The 8361-nt window shown below is 51.2% G+C and overlaps 1 long non-coding RNA gene across 1 annotated transcript; it reads left to right on the forward strand.

Annotated features, from left to right (window-relative positions):
* The first annotated feature begins 104 nt into the window (after positions 1-104).
* Positions 105-6365, forward strand: LOC135578296 (uncharacterized). Its single transcript, XR_010469777.1, has 2 exons — positions 105-301; positions 4972-6365. It is a non-coding gene; the product is annotated as an uncharacterized LOC135578296 (long non-coding RNA).
* The last annotated feature ends 1996 nt before the right edge of the window (positions 6366-8361 follow it).

Below are 8361 nucleotides of genomic sequence, written 5' to 3' on the forward strand. Positions count from 1 at the left end.
CGCCTCGTCAGCCTGGCTGGCCGCGCGGCAATGCATGACGGGAAATGTAGTCCGAGCGCCGCAGAGGGCGGGGCGGGCGGACTGGAAGAAACTACAACTCCCGGCAGCCCCCGCGGCGCGCCCGGATCGCCTGAGGGTGAGGGGAAGCGGACAGGGCTGAGGGGCAGCGGCTCCGCTGCCTTCAGCCGGCCCAGATGAGGGGGTCCCGGCTTCTCCCGTCCTGTACCCCCTCTGGTAGCCGTGTTCCTCCCTTCAGTGGCCTCGGCTCCGTTCTGTCCCCGACCTGGGGCTGCTCAGTGTGGTAATAACGACCATTGGCGATCAGTGTCACAGAGCGCTTGGCCCTCAGGAGGCTTGCGCAGGGTTAGGGGGGAGGCGGGAAGGGCCGGGGGGAGGCTTCCTGCTTTTGCTTGATGAAAACAAAAAAATGTACAGTATATATCTTACCACACCACCGAACCTGCGCTCTCTGCCTCCTGGGTGATCTTCATGAGACCCCCCTGCAGTGCTGGTCCAGCTCTGGGTCCTCAGCACAGGACACACATGGACCTGCTGGAGAGGGGCCAGAGGAGCCACAGGAATGATGCGAGGCTGGAACAGCTCTGCTGGGAGGACAGGCTGAGAGAGTTGGGGTGTTCAGCTGGAGAAGAGAAACTTTGGGGGGACCTTACTGCAGCATTTCCGTACTGAAAATAGGCCGAGAAGAAAGATGGGGACAGACTTCTGAGCAGGGCCTGTTGTGATAGGACAAGGGGTGATGGTTTTAAACTGAAGGAGGGAGATTCAGGCTGGACATGAGGAAGAAATTGTTGCCCTGAGGGTGGTGAGAGCCTGGCCCAGGTTGCCCAGAGAGGTGGTGGATGAACCATCCCTGGAGACATCCCAGGCCAGGCTGGACGGGGCTCTGAGCAACCTGAGCTGGTGAAGATGTCCCTGCTCATGGCAGGGGGGGCACTGGGTGTCTTTTGAAGGTCCCAAACCAAACCATTGTGTGATTCTACGAAAAGCTAAAAACCTCCCTGGCTGTGCTTCTTCAGCCTCTGAGGCAGAATTCAGCACTATCAAGTGCATCATCTGTTCCCTCTAAAGGGATAATGGAAACAGTGCTACCCTGGAGGACAAGCCCTTTGCTCAGATCATTTCCAGACAGGCTGCAGAAGCAGCAATTAAACTGCCGTTAGGAGGAAAATCATAATCCCTGCTTCGCCTTCCAGGTCTCTTCAGTTCTAATTGAGTTGCCTGTCCCTAAGCAGAAGGCCACAGCAGTGACCACATCCCGCAGAGCATCCTCATCCCACAGAGCATCCTCATCCCACAGAGCATCTCCATCCCACAGAGCATCTCCATCCCACAGAGCATCCTCAGCCCGCAGAGCATCTTCATCCCACAAACATCGTCATCCCGCAGATCATCCTAATCCCACAGAGCATCTCCATCCCACAGAGCATCCCCATCCCGCAGAGCATCTTCATCCCGCAGAGCATCTTCATCCCGCAGAGCATCCCCATCCCGCAGAGCATCCCCATCCCGCAGAGCATCCTCATCCCGCAGCGTATCTTCATCCCACAGCGTGTCCTCATCCCACAGAGCATCCTCATCCTGCAGCGTTTCTTCATCCCACAGAGCATCCTCATCCTGCAGAGCATCCTCATCCTGCAGCGTTTCTTCATCCCACAGAGCATCCTCATCCTGCAGCGCATCCTCATCCTGCAGTGTATCTTCATCCCACAGCGTGTCCTCATCCCGCAGAGCATCCTCATCCTACAGAACATCTTCATCCCGCAGAGCATCCTCATCCTACAGAGCATCTTCATCCCTCAGAGCATCCTCACTCCACAGAGCATCCCCATCCCGCAGAGCATCCTCATCCTACAGAACATCCCCATCCCGCAGAGCATCCTCATCCCGCAGAGCATCCTCATCCCGCAGAGCATCCTCATCCCACAGAGCATCCTCATCCCTCAGAGCATCCCCATCCCGCAGAGCATCTTCATCCTGCAGAGCATCTTCATCCCGCAGAGCATCCTCATCCTGCAGAGCATCCTCATCCCCCAGAGCATCCCCATCCCGCAGAGCATCTTCATCCCACAGAGCATCCTCATCCTGCAGCGCATCCTCATCCCACAGCGTATCTTCATCCCACAGCGTGTCCTCATCCCACAGAGCATCCTCATCCTGCAGCGCATCCTCATCCTGCAGTATATCTTCATCCCACAGCGTGTCCTCATCCCGCAGAGCATCCTCATCCTACAGAGCATCTTCATCCCACAGAGCATCCTCAACCTGCAGCATTTCTTCATCCCGCAGAGCATCCTCTCAGAGGTTGCCATAGTGACAGCGGGCACTGCAGAGGGATGCGAAGCTTCAGGAAGACGGGCAGAGGGCAGCGGGACTGGTGCCCAGGGGATGCTGGGTGTGAAGGGAGGTACAAAACGCTGGGTTGGGAGCGGCCCAGGCTCCTGGAGGAGGTGGATAGAGGAAGTGGAGGAAGAAGCTGACACAACAGAGGGGTGGCAAAGAGGTGGGGAGGTGGTTTGGGGTACCCAAGCAGCACAGCAAAAGATGTTGGTGAAAACTAAATATAGCAGGGAACGAACCAACCTAAGAAAGCCTAGAAATCTCAATTTAAAATCGCTTCCCTTCAAAGGTCTCAAGTCAGTGTCCTGAAGAGACCTCTTGGCTGCAAACACAAACAAATCCTCCATTCCAGAGGTCTGACTCGAGTGTGGGGAGGTGAACCTTTAAATAGGGCTATTACAGTAAATTACTGTTCGAAGTCAACAGGAGACGAAGATAGGAGAAATAAGGAAGGCAATCTAAGTGTTCTGTTATCACTAAAGGACTCTCCTGAGGTTGTTTCTGGCATAAAAGGAGAAGAGTTTGGACACTTGTGAAGTTAGGGTGGGGAAATCAGGATAATAGATGGCCACCCACCCCCCATGTTGTTTCCTCTCCTATTTTTGTGGGGTTTTTTTCCCTTTCTCCCACATCTCTGCATAAAGAGGCAGCATCTGTAGCAGTGTTGAAGCCATCCTGAGCCTGGCAGTCCATTTAAAACATGTTCCAAACAGCCAGATGCTGGCACATTTTTCTCCAGATCTCAGAGTGGTTCCTGTGGTGAATTTGCACCTGAGAGTCAGCATGAGGTGAAGCACCTGCTTTTCATACCTTACCTGCTCTTTTTTCCTCCTTTGTGTTTTCTCTTCAAGGAAAGAAGCCCAGAGCCCAGCATAACAGGAGCTCCAGCCCATAAAACCTTTGTTTTCCTCCCCCAAAAAAGGACAATGGCCATATTAAATACCTCTCCAAAGAGCGTTTCTTACGAAAACCCTGTAACTATTCACAAAGGCAGTAAGAGTTGTTGTTAAAATGAAACTTCATACTTCAAATGCTTAAATTCTTGCCTCATTTTTTTTTCCTATGTGCTTAATAAGAGTTTAAAATTGTTCTGAATGATGATATTTTGCAGGCAGGTTCTTTCTGCACATGAAACCTTGAACCTTATCAAGTTGTTTTGCACAGGACAGTGGCAGCCATGCCTATGCTTTCCATTATCAGTGCTCGTTTATTTAGCCATAATTAAAAGCAGGATTTTCCCTTCAGATATCTAGATAGAATAATTATCATTCTCTCATATGTCAATGCGCCTTCATGATTATTTCCCTGGAAAGCAGATAAAACAGCCTCATAGAAGATGAAAGTCTTCACCTGTTATTTCTGTAGCGGGGTTTGAAACTTCTCAGGATCTCACAAATGCATCCAAAATCAGAGAGGGACGATCTAGCTTCCAAATATTATGGAAAAGTTTGGTTAGCAGCTCCAAGAATCCACCATGTGTTTAGCAAATGCTGGGCAGCCTTAGAAGCTCCAGCCCATACAAAAATCATCTAAAAATATTACAGGCGATACAGCTTAGATCGTGCTTATGGATTTGTTATGTCGGCCTGGGAAAACACCGACCTCACGGGAGATAACAACTTAAGTCCGATGTATTTGAGGGTTAACCAGCCACCAGAAGAATTTTTAAAGCTGATTACGTCGCTACAGGAGAGTTAAACTGAGTCCCATCTGTTTTCGTGCTGTCACAGAGAGCGATAGTGAAGAAGCCGGCATGACTCTGGACTGCGCTGCGCTGGGGCTGGTATTTCGCCGTTCTCATGGGCACTTTGGCGTGATTTCCCAGCCCCCCACACTCACTGTCTGTGCACATTGCCAGCAGAAATCCCCATTTTCACCTATTACTAGCAACAAAACTTCCAGTCCTTACAGCATAGGGAAAAGCCAGAAAATAGGAAATTATTGGCGAGTGAAGGAAGGGCAACATTTTTAATTCTTCACCCTCATGTATCATTTTGCGATTGGTGCACAATGTGCTCAGACCAAACTGAGCTGCAGCAAACAGTCTAGGGGCTAAAAAACGCAGGAGGGGACACGTTGCCAGCGATGAGTACGAGGCAGGCGGCGAGGAGAAGGGTTGACAGGCTGCTGACAGCCGCCTGCTTGTGTGCTGGGAGCTGCCAGAGCCAGCGGGGACTGTGCCGGGGCTCAGCTGGGTTGGGTAAAACTCATTCCTGGCCAAAACGAGTGTGTGCATCCACATATGCATATATATGGCTGTGGGTGTGCGTCAGTCATGCTTTTGGGGAAGGTCCCTGCTCTCTGCGCTGCTGTTATGAAACCCAGAGTTCCCAAATTGCAACAGATAACTGTCTGTGCCCCCAAATTTAGACTTTTTTTCTAATGTAAATAAAATAATGGAAGTTATTAGAGACCTGTTGATAACATATAGCTCCTGTTTGGGATTTCCAGATATGCAATGCAGGAGTAAAGAGCGTATCTGTTCTCGCTTATATGATTAAATGTATCCGTCTTCCTGGCAGGGTTGGGTTTCCAGCATCTGTATCGTACCCCTAAACAATGATGCACATGTTTTTTTCTTCCCAATGTGTTTCGTTTTGTTTTTTTCCACAGAAAATTGGTTAAGCACACAGCGATGTCACCGAGTATCAGAAACAAAAACCATCTGTACAGTCACGTTAGCATCATCAGCGATCTGGTACCGCAGACCAAATCCTCGCCCACAACAAACCGGATTAGCTCTGTCGATCGCGCAGCTCTGCCAGCCCTGCGCCGAGAGCCTCAGGGCTGAACCCAGCTGGTACGGTGTTTCCGTGGCAATTTTGCCGCATGTTGTTTATTCCAGATCGCCTGCAAACATCCCAGGGCTCTCATCATATCCCAGGTTGGTTTTCTGCCCCCCAGTTTCCACAGCGAGCCGGGGTCATGCGGGATAAACCCAGCGCATCCTTCTGAGCCCCTCAGCAGGCACCGTGCGCACCCTCGCTCCGCAGAACATCTTTTGTTTTATTATTTATGCATCCTGAACCCCTTGTTCTCCTCTGCTTCTCGGGTTACCTGCTGATAACACAGCAACTCCCATCCTTTCGTTTCTCTCAGTATCAACAGAAAGGCAGCGCAGCTCTACACGCAGGCACTAATGACATCCCCGCGCGCTGCACCAGGAGGGGAGGGTGGGTTTTGGGGCCTGAATACTGTTTTTAATCCTATCTGGGCTCAAAACAGCCAAAGCGCTTTGTCCTGAAGGAGAGCAGGCGCTCTGCAAGCAGAGCACGAAGAAAGGGAGCGGACGGCCAGGTCAGAAGGATGAAACGGGGACCACTGAGATTAAGAAATGGCTTTTAAATTCTGCAGCTGTCCCTTGTGCTTCATGTTGTCAACCTTGGGAAGGCCTGATCATGCACCCTCTGGCGTTGACAACACACTCATTGGCTTCCTCGCGAGCGTAACACCCTAAATACCCACACTTTAAATGAAGTATTGAATGTGCAGCTGGAAAACCCTCTGCTCAGCCCTAATGGAGCTGCTTTCCTCGCCGCTGCCGCAATATCATCTTCCTGGTTCACAGATTCCTTTCAGGTTTGTTATTTTGGGGGAAAATTTCAGTGCCTCCCACTCGCTCTGGCTTCAGCACCCCAGAGAAGCCGCTTTGATCACCAGGCCCCTTGTATATCAATGCGTGTCCTTTCCAAACCAGCAACCGAACGCAGACCTGGTTATTTTTAATCCTCCCCTCTAGGTATTAATAGCCGCGGCGCGTGCTCTGCTGAGCAGTTGTCTACCAGCCGCATCCATGTCCAGGAAGGAGACGGGATGGGCCCGTTGGAGAGAACAAGAAAGGAGTATGGATCAGGCTTTTTATCCAAATTTATCCTCTCAGTCCCAAAGCACAGGGTAAGTTGTGTAGAAATGTGAAAATTTGCTCCGAAAACGTTCTGCAGAGGGAGTACATGAGATCCTGAGTGTCTGGGATTTCCTGATTGTCAATAAAATAAGTGATGCCTTGATCTTTATTAAGAAATTCTGCTTTTTCTTACCATGTGGTGCAGGTTTTATAGGGCAGCCAAGCTGAACTGAACTGCCCTGTTATTGCACAATCCCAGCAGTTAGTTTTATGACCAGACTTTTGATAACACTGCTATATATCATCCTTCAGCTGGTCTGACCCCAGGTCTCCCTTTCCCCTCTTCTGGATGAGAACAGAGGAGGAAAAGGGGGAAAAAAAGAGCAGAAAAAGGGGAGAGAAACAGACCTGCGCTGTTGGAACAGCCACGGTGCAAAGGAGGCCGGGATCTGAGTGCAACATGTCATGTAGAGAGGGCCCAATGTAGCCTGCACATTCTGCCTGTGCCTGCTGAGGGCTCCTCCACTAATTAATTTGGTACCTCTCGGAGTCAATTTGGGAGCGCACACAGGCAGCTGGGCCACCGTGGTACCAGACGCCGGGGAAGGGAGATGGTGCCCAGAGGTTCAGAAGGCCAAAGTCTCCTGAATGCTGCATTTTTCCATCGTGTGCTTTAATAAATAAAAAAAAATGATTGTAAAATGACTTATCTGGCTTAGGTGAGAGAGGACGCTGCACCCAGCACCGCTCAGTGAAGGGCTGTGGGTGAAAAACGCTGCATGAGCGAACATCAGAGCTGCTTTAGGGACATGTCAGAGACCTGGACAGGCTGGAGAGTTGGGCAGGGAAGAATTTAATGAAATAGAACAAGGGCAAGTGTAGAGTCTTGTATCTGGGCAGGAACAACCCCAGGTTCCAGTGTAAGTTGGGGAATGACCTATTAGAGAGCAAAGTAGGGGAAAGGGACCTGGGGGTCCTGGGGACAGCAGGGTGACCATGAGCCAGCACTGGGCCCTTGTGGCCAGGAAGCCAATGGTACCTGGGGTGGGTTAGAAGGGGGTGGTCAGTAGGTCAGAGAGGATCTCCTGCCCCTCTGCTCTGCCCTGGGGAGACCACACCTGGAATCTTGTGTCCAGTTGTGGCCCCTCAGTTCCAGCAGGACAGGGAACTGCTGGAGAGAGTCCAGCGCAGCCACCAAGATGCTGAAGGGAGTGGAGCATCTCCCGTGTGAGGAAAGGCTGAGGGAGCTGGGGCTCTGGAGCTGGACAAGAGGACACTGAGGGGGGACTCATTCATGTTTACAGATATCTAAAGGGTGAGTGTCAGGAGGATGGAGCCAGGCTCTTCTGGGTGACAACCAGTGATAGGACAAGGGGTAATGGGTTCAAACTGGAACACAGGAGGTTCCACTTAAATCTGAGAAGCAACTTGTTCCTGGTGAGGGTGGCAGAGCCTGGCCCAGGCTGCCCAGGGAGGTTGTGGAGTCTCCTTCTCTTCAGACATTCCAACCCGCCTGGACACCTTCCTGTGTAACCTCATCTGGGTGTTCCTGCTCCATGGGGGGATTGCACTGGATGAGCTTTTGAGGTCCCTTCCAACCCCTGACATTCTGGGATTCTGTGAACAAGGGTGTCACTCCAGCTGTGATGCTACAGGGCTATCAGCAAGGAACAGGCTGTGTCTTTGGCGAGAGGAACTGATATCTTTAGAAGAAATGGATGTGTTTTGGGTACTGAGGGTTTCTGACATGAAGGAAGAGCCTGTGTGTCTGGAAGCAGCCCCTTTCCCATTACAATGACCTTGTCACCTCCCAGAAAATCCTTTTAAGGAACCGCAGGCAATGGTCACCCTCATCTCAGAGCAGGGCTGGTGGAGTTACCTTGTGGGAGGACATCACCTCTGCTGTCCCTCCAGAGGAAGGTAGCAGATAATGAATAGTTAATGTCACTGCTTGAAGCCACTCGTGTTTCCATAGGACACGGAGCTGTGCCGCGGGGCTTTCATCCGACATCCGCAGCACTGAGCCCCATGTCATTGTACCTGTGCGGCCAGGACACCATTAAAGCTTCATGTCCCATTTTGCATGGGCAGCGATTGCCACTGATGTATGAACGGCCATTAGTCCCCTCCTCAGCTTTTCCATCCCTACTCCTTAGCAT

The sequence above is a fragment of the Columba livia genome, chromosome 1 (genome assembly GCF_036013475.1).
Source record: "Columba livia isolate bColLiv1 breed racing homer chromosome 1, bColLiv1.pat.W.v2, whole genome shotgun sequence".
Taxonomy (NCBI): Eukaryota; Metazoa; Chordata; class Aves; order Columbiformes; family Columbidae; genus Columba; species Columba livia.